The 13548-nt window shown below is 41.5% G+C and overlaps 1 protein-coding gene across 1 annotated transcript in view; it reads right to left on the bottom strand.

Moving 5' to 3' along the window:
• Positions 1 to 13548, bottom strand: part of ATXN1 (ataxin 1) — a 373795-nt gene that overhangs the window by 178564 nt on the left and 181683 nt on the right. The window contains exon 4 of the mRNA XM_074335193.1: positions 3996 to 4056. The gene's annotated coding sequence lies outside the window, so the exon portion shown is untranslated. The remainder of the gene's footprint in view (positions 1 to 3995; positions 4057 to 13548) is intronic.

Below are 13548 nucleotides of genomic sequence, written 5' to 3'. Positions count from 1 at the left end.
TTTGGTCTTTTCCCCCTTCCTTCTTCAAACAGACAGTGACCCGCTTGCAGACTCCAAACTTTCCTGCAAGTGAACTGTGAACAGGCCCAGACTGGGGAAGTGGGAAGTGGAAAGCCCGTTTTTGGCTCTCAACCTGAAATATAATTTCTAACTCAATTGTTATCAGTCAAAAAGGGTGCAGTTTGGCCTCCACCTGTCTTATTATGCTTGTCTTATTTCTCAGTTGGCTGAGAACTGGGGAAGGGAAGAGAACTCTTAGATAAAAGTTTTTATACAATAAAAGCCTTCCCTCCCCTACAGACACCTCACAACTAAATTAGGAACCACTATCCTAATCTATCAAACCTGTCACCTTAATGAAAAACCTTCAAATCTCTTGCTTAATAGCTTCAAAGACACTGCTGGGTGTTTGACGGAAAAGTCTGGCCCAAATAGTATAATAAGGCAAATTCAATAGAAATAGCAAATATTGGGGGAAGGGCTGGGAAAAAGAATGAGTTCAGTACCAGTGTAAAAGTCTTTGTGGTCGGTTGCCACAAAGAAGAAGATGAGGAAATGTGAGGTCTTCTTACCTTGTGATTTCATATCGACATGTTTTTAAAACACATGCTAGAAAAAGAATTTCTTGAATGTATCTTTCCTCCGAAGAATTTCAATGCATTTTTTTCAATATAGTTACACACGTGCTTTACAACTTCCTTATGAGACGGTGAGACTACAATGTTATCATGAAGAAAATATTGATGGCATGGTTACTATCTGCAGGGTTTAGTCTTAGCATTAGAGAAATTTTAAAAAGATAAAAAAAAAGATAAAGAATAATATAGATGGTTCCTGACTTTGCAGGCCTTACCCTCTACCTAGAAAGACAGCTGAAGCCCCAAGGCATTGTGTATCAGAAAAGGAAGTCTGAGACAAGTGTCAAATAGTTGGCAGATTTTTAAAGATGCTTCAGGAGTTCATAGGGAAAAAGCACCTGTTGAAATTAAGAGTGATTAAAATGGTTTGTTTCATGGAGGATTTTATAAAGGAGAAAACATCAGAAAAATGTTAAAACCCCAACGACAAGCACTGGAGTAACTGCACTTAGAAACTGCACCTCTGGTAGAAGCTCCTAGAAGATATGCAATGTGTTGTATTTCTTTGTGCGGCTCTGCAGTGCCTGGCATTGCACTCTACATGGGAAGGTGCCTCCTGGATCTGTGTAGCATGTTTAATGGGTACTCTGTTCCCCCAGATCTCACACTGCTCCATTTCACTGCACATTCTAGCCAGGAGTGGCTGCCCGCACTGTACAGAAAATGCTCTACCCACTGTGCCATTCTCACAGAGCAGCTTTGCCACAGGGATGATTAAAAGCACAGACTCTCCACCTACTTTTGTTTGCGAAGGCAAGGAGGTTCTGCCAGCTCCGCTGGCACACTCAGGGGCCTGCAGAATTTTACTACAGATATTGTCTTTTCCCTCCTCAAGTTCCAGGCTCGATGTGGACCGGAGGCAAGTGTTAATTGCAGGGACAGATAGTAACAATTACGAAGTCTACGTACTCTACAGGAGGAGAAAGGCAGGCCAGGATAAGGTGGGAAATAAAAGGGGGCATCAGGGCTGGACTCATCTTGCCCAGGATATACTGGCTGCCACAGTCATTACATTTTTTTTGGCTGCACACAGACATGTTGCTATGGAACCAATACATGCCATTGCTACTTAGCCTCTAGCAAATAAAATCTCAGCACTGGCAAGAGCAGTTCCCTAGATTTCCCTTAAAGGGATACCATCGACGGTGAGTGCGGTTCAAGCTTTGTAACAACAGCATTGTTTCAGGATCCAGCCTCAATGCATGCCATGAAACGGAGCCCAGCGACTCATGTTCTATAAGGTGTATGTATACATGTGGCATGGGGCATGGTACAAACCCAAAGTGTGGGGACCAGCCTCGAAACTGCTTTTAAGTAAGAAACTCATGGTTTCAGTTTATGTTTAGTCGCCACCGCCCTCCCCCCATACACACACACACACCAACTGACAGACGCAAAATGGCTTGTCATATTTTGGGTAATGATTTGATGCCTCCTGACTGTCAACTTCAAACGAATTATGAGTATTACCCCAGCAGGAAATCAAAGGAGCCACAAGAGGTCGGCATCAGTTCAGGTGGTCTTATTTCATCCCTTTACCATTTCTTGCTTTAGACTCCCCTCTACCAGTTTATCTTTTACTAAAAGACAGGACAAAGTAGACATGGGATCTGGGCTTCCCCACTTTCCTAAGGCCCTCAGTTGTCCTCTATTGTATTTTAGTCTCACTGACCTCTCGATTTCACAGAGACCCTTAGCTTCCCCAGAGAGCAGCAGATCTCAGCGTCCCACGTCATGCTGTGCCGTGCTCTGGGGATAAACCTTTTGGGCTTTTCTCGGAGGAGTGGAGGGAATGAAAACCCTCAAGTTTACACTTCTAATGAACGCACATTTACGCATACTGAGTATCCGGGGACAGAAGAGATCAATATTAGAGTAATAAGCCGGCGACCCCTCTGTGAATCAGCAGGCCATGTTCTCAGCTGCGTTCAGGACACTGGTAGAAAGCTGACTGTCTCTGTACTCTGATAAGGAGACATACCGAGTTCCTTAAAAATGACTCTGGTTATGGCAGAAGCAAAGCCCCCATTCGTTAAGGTGGTTAAGTTGACGAGTAGGATACAATAATGGTCACAAGCTCTCAATACAACATTTAAACCAATCCCGACGTGAGACGGAATGTTTTGGAAATAAGTGCACGTAGCGAATCAGCCTAAATGAACACGATCCAGAGCCAGTCTAGCACAGGCATCCTGGAAAGAACCACGTCCGAGGGCCACCTCTGAGAGTCCAGTGGAGAGCTGTAGCCTCACACCCCACGGCTGAATTCTCATGTAAAAAACAGTCTACCTTTTTTTTTCTTTCAATGAAGAAATGGCCCTCCCAAAGCCTCTATCACAGCAGGCCAAATTCACACTGCCCTGTGAGAAACGGTTACGCTCACTCTGCAGGTGCTGACTGCCCCGAGCGGGGGCGTGCGGCTGTGCAGCTGGCCCGGGCTCGCCTGCAGGTGCGCCGCCGCCTCTAGCTGCGACACACATGGACCACCGGGGCTCGGCATATGATGTGGCATTGCAAATGCAGTGGTTTGGGAACGGCGCAAAGGAAAATCTGCCCTCTCAGACGAGGTCCGTGACGTAAGTGCCCTGGGTACATACGCTCCACCCACCCCTCCTGGTCTTAGCCAAGTGCGATTCCTAGAAAGTAAAACAGCTCAACAGCATCTCTCCTGACGCTTGCCTCAGAGGGACGTTACCGTTAGTTTATTGGCATTACGTCAAGTCCACCCCCCTATAACCTTGTATCCTCAGAAAGAACTGGGATTCAAGAGACAGTTCTGTGTGGGGGTGGGGGTGACGGAGGGATCGGGAGACCACGCAGCTGGGAGCCAAACGCCTCTCTCATAGTTCTAGTTCTGCTGCTGCCGGAGACGCCCCCAGCCCGGGGACGTGAAGCCCTCTAGGCCCCAGCTGCCCGTCTGTACATAGGGGTTTTGCCAGATGAGCTCTAAAGTCCCATCTATGCTCACATCCTGTTACTCCGTCGTGGCATTCATGAAATAGTGCATCGTGTGAACAAAGCAAATGGTTTCCCCTTGCCCACAGCCGTGTTTCTGTATAACTGGAAAAAGAAAAATTGTCATGCTCTCCGCAAGCTGGACGAGGTGACAGCAGTGATGGTAACAACTCATAAGAGGCAACACATGTTAACAGAAAAAAGAAAGGGCAGAAAAATACAAGAGGGAAAGCTTCCCCTCTGAAGGGAGGAGATGTGATGAGTAGAAAGAACACCTCGGTTCCAAGTGGGACACAACTTCTAGAACACGTGCTATCAAGCACTTCTGCTTAGGGCATCACGGTAATTGGATAAAATTTTGATGTGGGTAAAAATATGTAAAAGAGTCAAAGGATCACTCACCCTATGAAAACAGCAGATTGGTTTCTCTGTACCCAGAAAACGAACTAATTTCTTTGGAAAACTGGAAGAGAAAAAGATTTAAACAACATTAAGTCCATTCCGTAAGTCATTGAGGCCTGGAGATTATGAGACATCCTCGCACCTGGTCCTTTCGCCCTTACGAGGTGTACGGTAAATGTCTGAAGCACGGAGGAGGTACAGTGGTGTGGCTGACTACACGCATTTTTAAAAAGAGCATTGAACAATGACTACGTAAGAAACAATCATATGCATGATTCCTTTATCATGAGCTATGCGAACCTTATGACAAAGGAATGCATATTGTGGTGCCTGGGAAATCATTTTTCAGGTGGGTCTTTTAAAATGTCACGTCTGCACCCCCATCGTGGGGCTAACTGAAGATGTCTCCGTAAGTAACCAGAGTAGCCCATTACCGCACTTGCCCTTTCCCAAATGTGCACCCACAACTCCATTCATCCCCCAGTGAAGTCAATGACCCAACAGGGATCCGTAATTGGGCTCAGATGGGAATGTGGACTTGGCAGAGAGGCGCTGGGGGCCACTTATCAGGCCAACAGAGTAATCCCGTGAGGAAGCCACCCTGTCTGAGATAAAGTGTGGGAAAGAACCGAGATGATGTGAGTGTTGGAAGAGGAAGCCTGAAAGACAAAGGGAGATAAGGGAGTGACAGCAACAGACTGTGTAATCAACATCACAGAAGGAATTACGCTCAAGATCCAAGTTTTAAAAAATTTCCAGAGACTGTTTTAAAGACGCCTTTGCAGGTTTAGGAGCGGATGTGAGGCAAAGCTAGTCTAGCCCCCCCAGATGGGCAGTTTTCACACGATCCCAGAGCATTTGGGATTGTCTATGAGCTAGCTGTAAGACTAGCTCCCTTTCCCTAAAAGGAAGACAGAGCTCGGGCCACTAGGACAGTCTCCTCCTCAGGATGTCCTCTGGCAACAGATTCCTAGACTCAGTTTCTCAGAATCTGAAAGCCAGGTCTCACGGTTTCAGAGAGCAGTCATGGGCTATCCTACCAGACCGTGTTAGGCCACTGAGATGATGAGATTCTGCCTCTTGAGAAGTTTGTACTCTAACTGAAAACACTACAAGGAAACAATGCAAACCGAAAGATGGTACATGCTAGTACAATCTATGAGCACCGTCCTTTTTAAAGCAACTCTTTATAATCCCCTCACATACATTAACCTTTTCATCCTAACGGCAGGCAAGATGCCTACAGTAAGAATTATAAAGAGACCGCAAAACTGATTTCAGAGTCAGACCTGAGTATGAATATGAAACCTCACGGAATATGAATCTCAGCTCAGTCACATACCAGCTGTGTGATTCAAGTTACATAAACTCTCTGAACCTTCTCTTCATTTGCATAATGGCAATAATAATATCCACTTCACATAATGTTTCACGTTCTCAGTGCAATGCTTGGCACGTAAAGAGGCTTAATAAAAAGAAAAAGCTTTAATGCCATGTGGCACAACATGTGTACATATCTGTAACACTAGAAAAGGAAGACACAGGAGAGCTTTTTATAATTTCATAATTTATCAAAATGTCAGTACTTGTACTGTGTGCTCTTTCCCCCCACTTCCCAAATGAGACAAATGAGAACAAAATAAAACTGTTTTCTGTGAACAATTAGATAATGTAGATAAGGAGAAAAAACTCAATACAAATCAGCGACAGTCCCACTAATATTCACTATGAAGATTTTGGCTTATATGGTTCCAGGCTGTCTCCTATGCTCAAGCAGAGTATATTATACATATACTTAAATAAGTAAAATTATATATGTGCATACAATTTATTCATAACATACTATGATAGTATTCGTATCGCTTTGCAGTCAGATAACATTTTACTTGTTACATTGTAAACCTCTTTTGATATTAATACATCAATCTCCATCATGCTTTCTTAAAGACTGCAAGAGTACTGCATTGAAAAAAGGAACCACTACATATATATTTATTGAATTTACAGAATCTACCAAAGTGTCCCACGTTTATGAGAAATGACTACACGTGAGGTAATGTGAGGTTCTTTTTGTTCTTCTACATTTTCATCAAGATTGAGGAAAGGCAGATTGTATAAAAGAAATATTAATATCAAAGATTGTTTTGGGTTTGAATGGGAGTAACTTAGAAGAATACGTGTACAAACTAGCACTTATACACAGGGAATAATAGCACAAATAACAATATTCAATGAGTTTGCCACATATTGAAAGGAGATAAAATTTTAAAGACTAGGGCTAATGATGGAAGAAATGCCTATTTCAAGTTTGAAATCCCAAGACTGAAGTTAAAGAAGCGTCCCTGTTTTCAGTCCCATAATGGTGGATTTACATAATGATACAGAGAAAAGTAAACTGAAAACTAAACTCTTGCGTGACCCTAAGAATTATAATCACATCACATAAACTTCAAAACCTAACCCTCCCACCCACCCACCCCAAAAAAACAGAATTTACTACATTTAGAAGATATATCAATAGTTGGAATGTTTGTGCAGTCTCAATATTTCTAGTCAAATGTCCTTCTCAAAGAGAATGGTTGGTTTGGTTTGGTGTAACATGTGTGATACAGTTTGCTTCACTTGCATGACACTTCTCCTCAACTGAGAAAATTATGCCACACCCATAAATGTGACTGACAAGCAACATTTCAGGAAAATACCACTTTTGAGGGGAGGCTGGGGGGAACAGTGTAGCCTCACAATCAGCAAAGAGTGTGGAGCTAATTCCTCCTCCAGTTATGAAGGTAACTGACCCTTGCTAAGTGTTGCCAACGCTGCTCCCACAAGCAGGCAGGAGGTAGAGGGCTGGCAGGAAGCCACAGAGAAAGAAAGACGGGACGTACTGTAGCAGCAGAGAAATGCCAAATCAGACACCAGCCAGAAAATCCTGGAGAGATCAAAACTGGAGAAACAAGTGGAGAAATACAGACTTTGATTTAGGAAACCAGAATCTACGATGAATGAACAGGTGATAACCTCTTCTCATGCTACTTCCCAACAAAAGTTCCCTAAAAGTTCACCCCTTGTCCAGCTTATGCCACTTTTAGGGGAAGTGACAGTTAGTGATGGGGCGTCATGCTCTTAGAAGAGACTTCTGTTCCATGTGAAATAGAATTGACATTAGATAAGAACACAGATCTTACATTTTAGCATTGGATGGAATCAGAGAAAGCATCTCCGACAACTCACACTAGACACTTCACAAGGAGTATGGACTGCTACTCTTACTGGATCTCTTTTGCTGATGCAATTCAGGAACCAGTGCGATATTCCTATACCTAACAATGAACTTCTTATAGGAACAGAGTTTTTGCTTTGTTTATTTCTTGTGGTCACTGCTCTCTCCATGAGAGAGAACCAGATGGTCAAGCTGTGTTGTGTGCTATATATAATATTTCTTTTACTCAGTCAAAGCCACATGATATACATTCTTCAATTTGCTTTCAAAGGGACCTTCATGTCCTTTGATGGGGTACACGGGATGGCCCAGAACCGACTCTGCATAGCAGACCTAGCCATCAAAAATTGTGGTTCAGAGTCTAACACCCTCATCCAGTTGTGTGTCTCTGATAAATATGACCTACCCAGGATAACTGTGCTGATACTATATATTCCACACTTATAGTATATTTCTGAACCGCAGACTTGAAAAAAATTTTGTCTTGCCATTGTACAAGTATAGTATCATCCTGAGTAATGGATTTCTTAATATTAACTACTACCATCTACTGAGTGGCTAATTTGTGGCAAGTTTTTATCAATTATCACTAATCCTCACAAAACCTCTGTAAAATAGGTTCAATTAGCCCCACTGTACAGATGAGGAAAATAGGCTCAAGACAAGTAACCTATCCAAGGTCACATACCCAGTAAGTGTCAAAGCAAGAACTCAAAGCTAGGTCTGTCTGGGTTTCATGGCCAAACAGAAAAGAGATGAGAATCCTGACAACATGTATGTGGGTTTTTATATGAAAGCCGCAATATGTAGCATTCTGTCAAACACAAAAACAAGCACTTGCTCTCTCTCTCAATAAGAAGACCTTTCTTTTTCAGGAGCAGCAGACAAGGATGCTAGAACAAAAGTTATCCAGGGCATTTAGTGGTAAACTGGGCGTTAGCTGTCCGACGGGTGCCAGACAAACGTTCTCCAGGCAGAAGAGCAGGATCAAAGTGCTGACAGTGGCAGCGACACAAAATGTAGCCTTGGCAAGTCTGTCTAACAATCACTTTGCATCATTCTGATTATGAGCCACAAGCATGCAATCAACAGCGCAGGGACAATCTTAAATGATCTCCATCAGCATTTTACTGTAGTTATCAAAGCGTGGCAGATGAAACAAAGGCCACTTTCATCTGACCTAAACACAGTAAAGACCCAGACATAAAGAATGTGTGAGAACAATAATGGCAGGAGAGTACTGGCCTTGCTGGAGGGGCATTGGTTCTAAGGGATGCATATTATTTCATCTACTTTCCCATTGATTACCTCAGAATAAATAAATAACATTAATGGGTTTCTTATCTGATAAGTGTATCCACAGTCGAACTCAATTTAAAGAGTTAAGTAAGTTTACAGATTCCCAGACTTAGTATTGTATGTTGTACATTTCTCTACATGAAGCACTTTTCGTAATCCATTACACATTTTTGTGGATTGTATCGCCCCTACCAGATCACGGCCCAGCTCCAAGAGCATGGTATTTATATCATTAGTCTCTGTATTCCTAACACCTCGCCCAGTCCCTGGCACACACAGTAGACATTCAAACAAAATATGCAGAAATGAAAGCATTCTTACTGGACCATCAATAAGAAGGCATGCTTCCTGAGTGCATGAAGGAACCCAAGTTATTCTGAGAAGTCACTCATACTTCAAAGGGCACTATCTGAATTCCAAAACTTGTCTACAAATTGAAAAGATGATTGTAAATATAACCATGAAATTCAGTAGAGATCTTTTCTGAGAGAGTAAGAACATATAAATATAAAAATACGGAAATTCTGCCCTCATATTGAAATCATTTGCAAAGGGACTCTCCCCCGACTCTATTTTGAATATTAAAGCCTGTAACTTAAGGGGGAAATAGTATTTGGGGAGTGGTTTCCAAGGAAAGTAATTAAAATCACTATAGGTTAGAGAACCAGATCTAGAAGAGAATACTAATTATTAGATTATAGAAAAAAAATCAACTTCTCAAAAAGCAAAGGAAAAAAGCAACAAAATTTTCAATATGTCGGTACTTTTACAACCAATGACTAATCACTTCACTAACAAGTTTCAGTTCGGGCAACAAGATTCTATGAAATGAGACTAAGACTCTACTTTGCCTTTAGATAAATATTATATCTGCAGCAAAATGTGACACCTCACCAGATTCATCCATGATTGGATCCTATTTGGTTTGTACAAAATGATAACCGTACCACTGGTCGGAAGAAAACATCTTCAGGTAGATGTCCCTCCTGGCTTTATGATTTCGTGTGTGTGTGTGTGTGTGTGTGTGTGTGTGTGTAGGAGTTCCAGTGATCTGAAAGGGCATTATATATAATCTTTTAAAGTCAATGTTTAATATTCTTGAATTGCCAAACGCACCAGATAAACTTCTGAAGGACAGTGTCTATATGCTTTAATAATTCTTCTAGCAGTTAGCAGGTTTATTGTATGAATGGCCAAAAGGTGGAACAGAGAGAGCGGAGCAAAATCAGCAAACCAACAGTATCTCTAAATTCCAAACTTGGCAGTCACAGCCTTCGCAGAGCTGCACCTCTGACTCGGAGGGGGGGTGGGGGGAGAGAAGCAGGATGCTATTTTTAGAGTGAAAGGCAGCAAGTTTTCTGGGCTCTAAACTTCAGGGCCATGTCCCAGCAGTACAACTCCTCTCGTTGCAGCTAAAGATCAGAACTACTTCACCAAAGTTCAGTATCTATAGGAACTATCACAGGGGAAAGGAGAGATCAGATACTGGGACTTTAAAACGTGCTGCCTGTGTTAGAAACATTTCAGTCCCTCTGGCAGCAGCACGGGTGATGCAAAAGCTATTGCCCCGACCAAATAACAAGGACTTAAAGGAACACAGTTCTGGACACAAACTTGGAGCTCAGTAAATACTTAAAAGTCATAATATCTTATATCTAGCTGAGCTTTATAGTTTTCTAAGTGCTCAAGTATAACGTGAATAGTCAGCAGTCAACATCACTATATTCTATATATGGTTTTAAAAATGGTATCACTTAAATGTCTAGAATAGCCAGGGTTCTGGCAAACTTGTTCAGTAAAGGTCCAGAGAGCAAATATTTTAAGCATTTTTACTTAGCACTGCCATTGTAGCTCACGAGCAGCCATGACAATATCATACAAATGAACATGGCTGTGTGCCAATAAAACTTTATTTACAAAAACAGATGGAGTGGGATATGGCCCCTGGGCCTGTTTGTCAATCCTTGGTCTAGAATATCATTATACACTTGACCCTTGAACAATATGAACTTTATAACTGCACAGGTCCACTTATACGTAGATTTTTTTTCAATAAATACATACAGTACTATAAATGTATTTTCCGTATGATTTTCTTAACAACACTTTCTTTTCTCTAGCTTATTTTATTGTAAGAATACATTATGTAATATATATAACATAGAAAACGTGTTAATCAACAATGTTATCAGTAAGACTTACAGTCAACAGTAGGCTGTTAGGAGTTAAATTTTTGAGGAGTCAAAAGCTATACTCAGATTTTCAACTGTGCAAAGGGTCAGCACCCCTAACCCCAAGTTGTTCAAAGTCTACTATACTGGGAAATTATAAGGCAGAATCTCTGTTTCCTCCTTTTCCCCAAAGAGACTATATTTTTACTAAGTAAAAAGTTTGATGGCAATATCAGATAGTACCCAAAAGCAGTGAATAGCTTATTTCCACAGCATCCATCCACCATTGAACTTCTTTAACGAAAAGCAGCAAAGGTAAATCTTTCAATGTCAGGTGGAATTTTCCAGAGTGTCAAGTCCCTGTACATTCATCTCTGTATTACGTATGTGCAAAGGCTGCCCCACAGACCCCAGGTAAGTGCTCAACAGCTTCTTTAAGTAGTGTATTATCTAGGCAAGAAGCCCCTGTACAACAAACATACCACCTGACGAAAAGCGGGCAAAGGCTCCTAAGAGGATATACAAATGGCCAATAAGCATGTGCAAACATGCTCAGCACCACTAATCATTAGGGAAATGCAAACCGAAACCACAGGGAGATACCACTTCACACTCCTTAGGATGGTTACCGTAAACAACAACAACAATAAAACAAAAAAACAAAGAAAAACCAGAAAACAACATGTGATGGCCAGGATGTGGAGAAAATGCAACCCTCATGTATTACTACTGGTGGGAATGTAAAATGGTACAGCTGCTGTGGCAAATAGTATGGCGGTCCCTCAAAAATTTAAAAATAGAACTATCATAAGATCCAGCAATTCCACTGCTGGGTATATAACCTAAAAGAATTGAAAGCAGGGACTTGAACAGATATTTGTATACCCATGCTCATAGCAGCATTCTTCATCAAAACCAAAAGGTGGAAACAACCCAAGTGTCAATAAACAAAATGTGGTATATACATGGAATATTATTTAGCCATAAAAAGGAAGGAAATTCTGTCACATGCTACAACATGGATGAACCTTGAGGACATTATGTTAAGTGAAATGAGCCAGTCACAAAAGGATAAATACTGTACGATTCCATTTATATGAGGTACCTGGAGTAGATTCACAAAGACAGAATTGTGCTTGCCAGGGGCTGAGGAGACGGGGGAATGAGGAATTATTGTTTAACAGGTATGAAGATTCAGTTTGGAAGGTGAAAAGCATTCTGGAAATGGATGTTGGTGACTGTTGCACAACAATGTGAATATACTTAATGTTAGTGAACTGTATACACTTAAAAATAGTAAATTGTATGTTATATATATTTTATCACAATTAAAAAAGAGAGACTTGTGATCATTTAGCCCTCTAAGAGAGCTGTTCACGTGATCTGTTTGACCAGGATGTCCTGAGGAGGTCCACGTCAGTGATGCTTGAGAGCGCTGGTTTACAGGAGGCAGCTGAGGAATTGCAACCTGGCTTGCGGGTTCTAGGAAATCAGCTAAAATTTGAGGGTCTCCACATCTAGGAATCTTTCAAACTAAAAGAGAATCTGAGGGCTCCTATGATTCAGAGTGAACTCTGCACCTAAGATTTGTGATATGGCCAGAATGCCTGCCATATTCTTTCCCAAGTGCTACAACCTCGGAGATTCTGTTTGACAGTGGATCAGGAGTCAAGCCAATGACAGGTAGGAATTGAAGTTAGGAAAGTTTACCATTCCTGATGAGGGGCATAGGAAAGAGCAAAGCAACTCTATCTTTTAGGATGACAGTGAAAACTCACAACCTCCAGTGATGGGTAAGAGAAGTCTCTTTTTCTCCCCAACTCTGCTCTCCTTCGTCACACATGTGTGACCACTTTCAGTTGACTCTCTTGCAATGTATGTTCCTCTGAGTCTAATTCTGCATAACACTTAATACCATAAACCATGCACAAGAGATGACCTTGTGAAAACTGTCCCTATTTACATAGTACTATTCCATGGATTACTACCCAGGTATCACCTTACAAAAGTCAAGCTAATATAGGACTGCATTACCTACTCCAAGCAGAATGATGCTGAGTCCTGGTTTCTCAACTGAAGGATAATGATACCATTTCTTCTCATATTCTTGTAAGAAATAGAAAGATAACCTCCAAGCCAACCCAACCATAATGGAGGAGGAAAGACCTACAACCACACTGTTTACATGAGACATTGATGAAACCATCCTCAGATGATGACAGATCTTACCCTGCCGAAACAAGGTAGAAGGCTGGGTCATGCATTTCCAACTCAGTTATCCAGAATGGCCATTATAGGGTCCCAAATATCCCAGTTAACTTCAACACTTTCCGCCTCTTAGAGTTTTCACCAATATGTAATAAAATGCAATTTTTATTCAAGGACAAACATCTCTTTGTAACCATTTTTTTAAACAGTTTTTGTCAGAAAATTGAAAGCATTAAAGGAAAATATGTATATGGAAAAAATGCTAAAGGAAAAAAATAAACTCAGGGTGAGGATATATACCAGATTTTTAGATAGCTAACGCCAGTGGTGTGTAGGGAAATGCTTAATAACCAGCTGGAGGGGAGAAAGGAGCTCTGATTTGTAGCATTTGCAGATTTCTGTAGTGTAAACATTCCCACCATGGCCGATTTCAAGTTAGTAATATGATGCCAACTTGTTCTCCAAATTCCTGAAAATGTAACAATTGACTCATAAAAGCCAGTGCAAGCTGGCTCCAACATACCACTGGCAGAAGCCCGTTTTCCTTCATCCCACCAAGATCAATAAACCCAGTTTCATATTCAAAATAAACCCCAGAAGCTAAAGTCCTTCATTAAGTGCAGGCCTCTTCTTAGCTACTAAAAGATATCTCTTC

The sequence above is a fragment of the Rhinolophus sinicus genome, linkage group LG06 (genome assembly GCF_036562045.2).
Source record: "Rhinolophus sinicus isolate RSC01 linkage group LG06, ASM3656204v1, whole genome shotgun sequence".
Lineage (NCBI taxonomy): Eukaryota > Metazoa > Chordata > Mammalia > Chiroptera > Rhinolophidae > Rhinolophus > Rhinolophus sinicus.
This window is presented reverse-complemented; position numbering and strand designations above follow the sequence as displayed.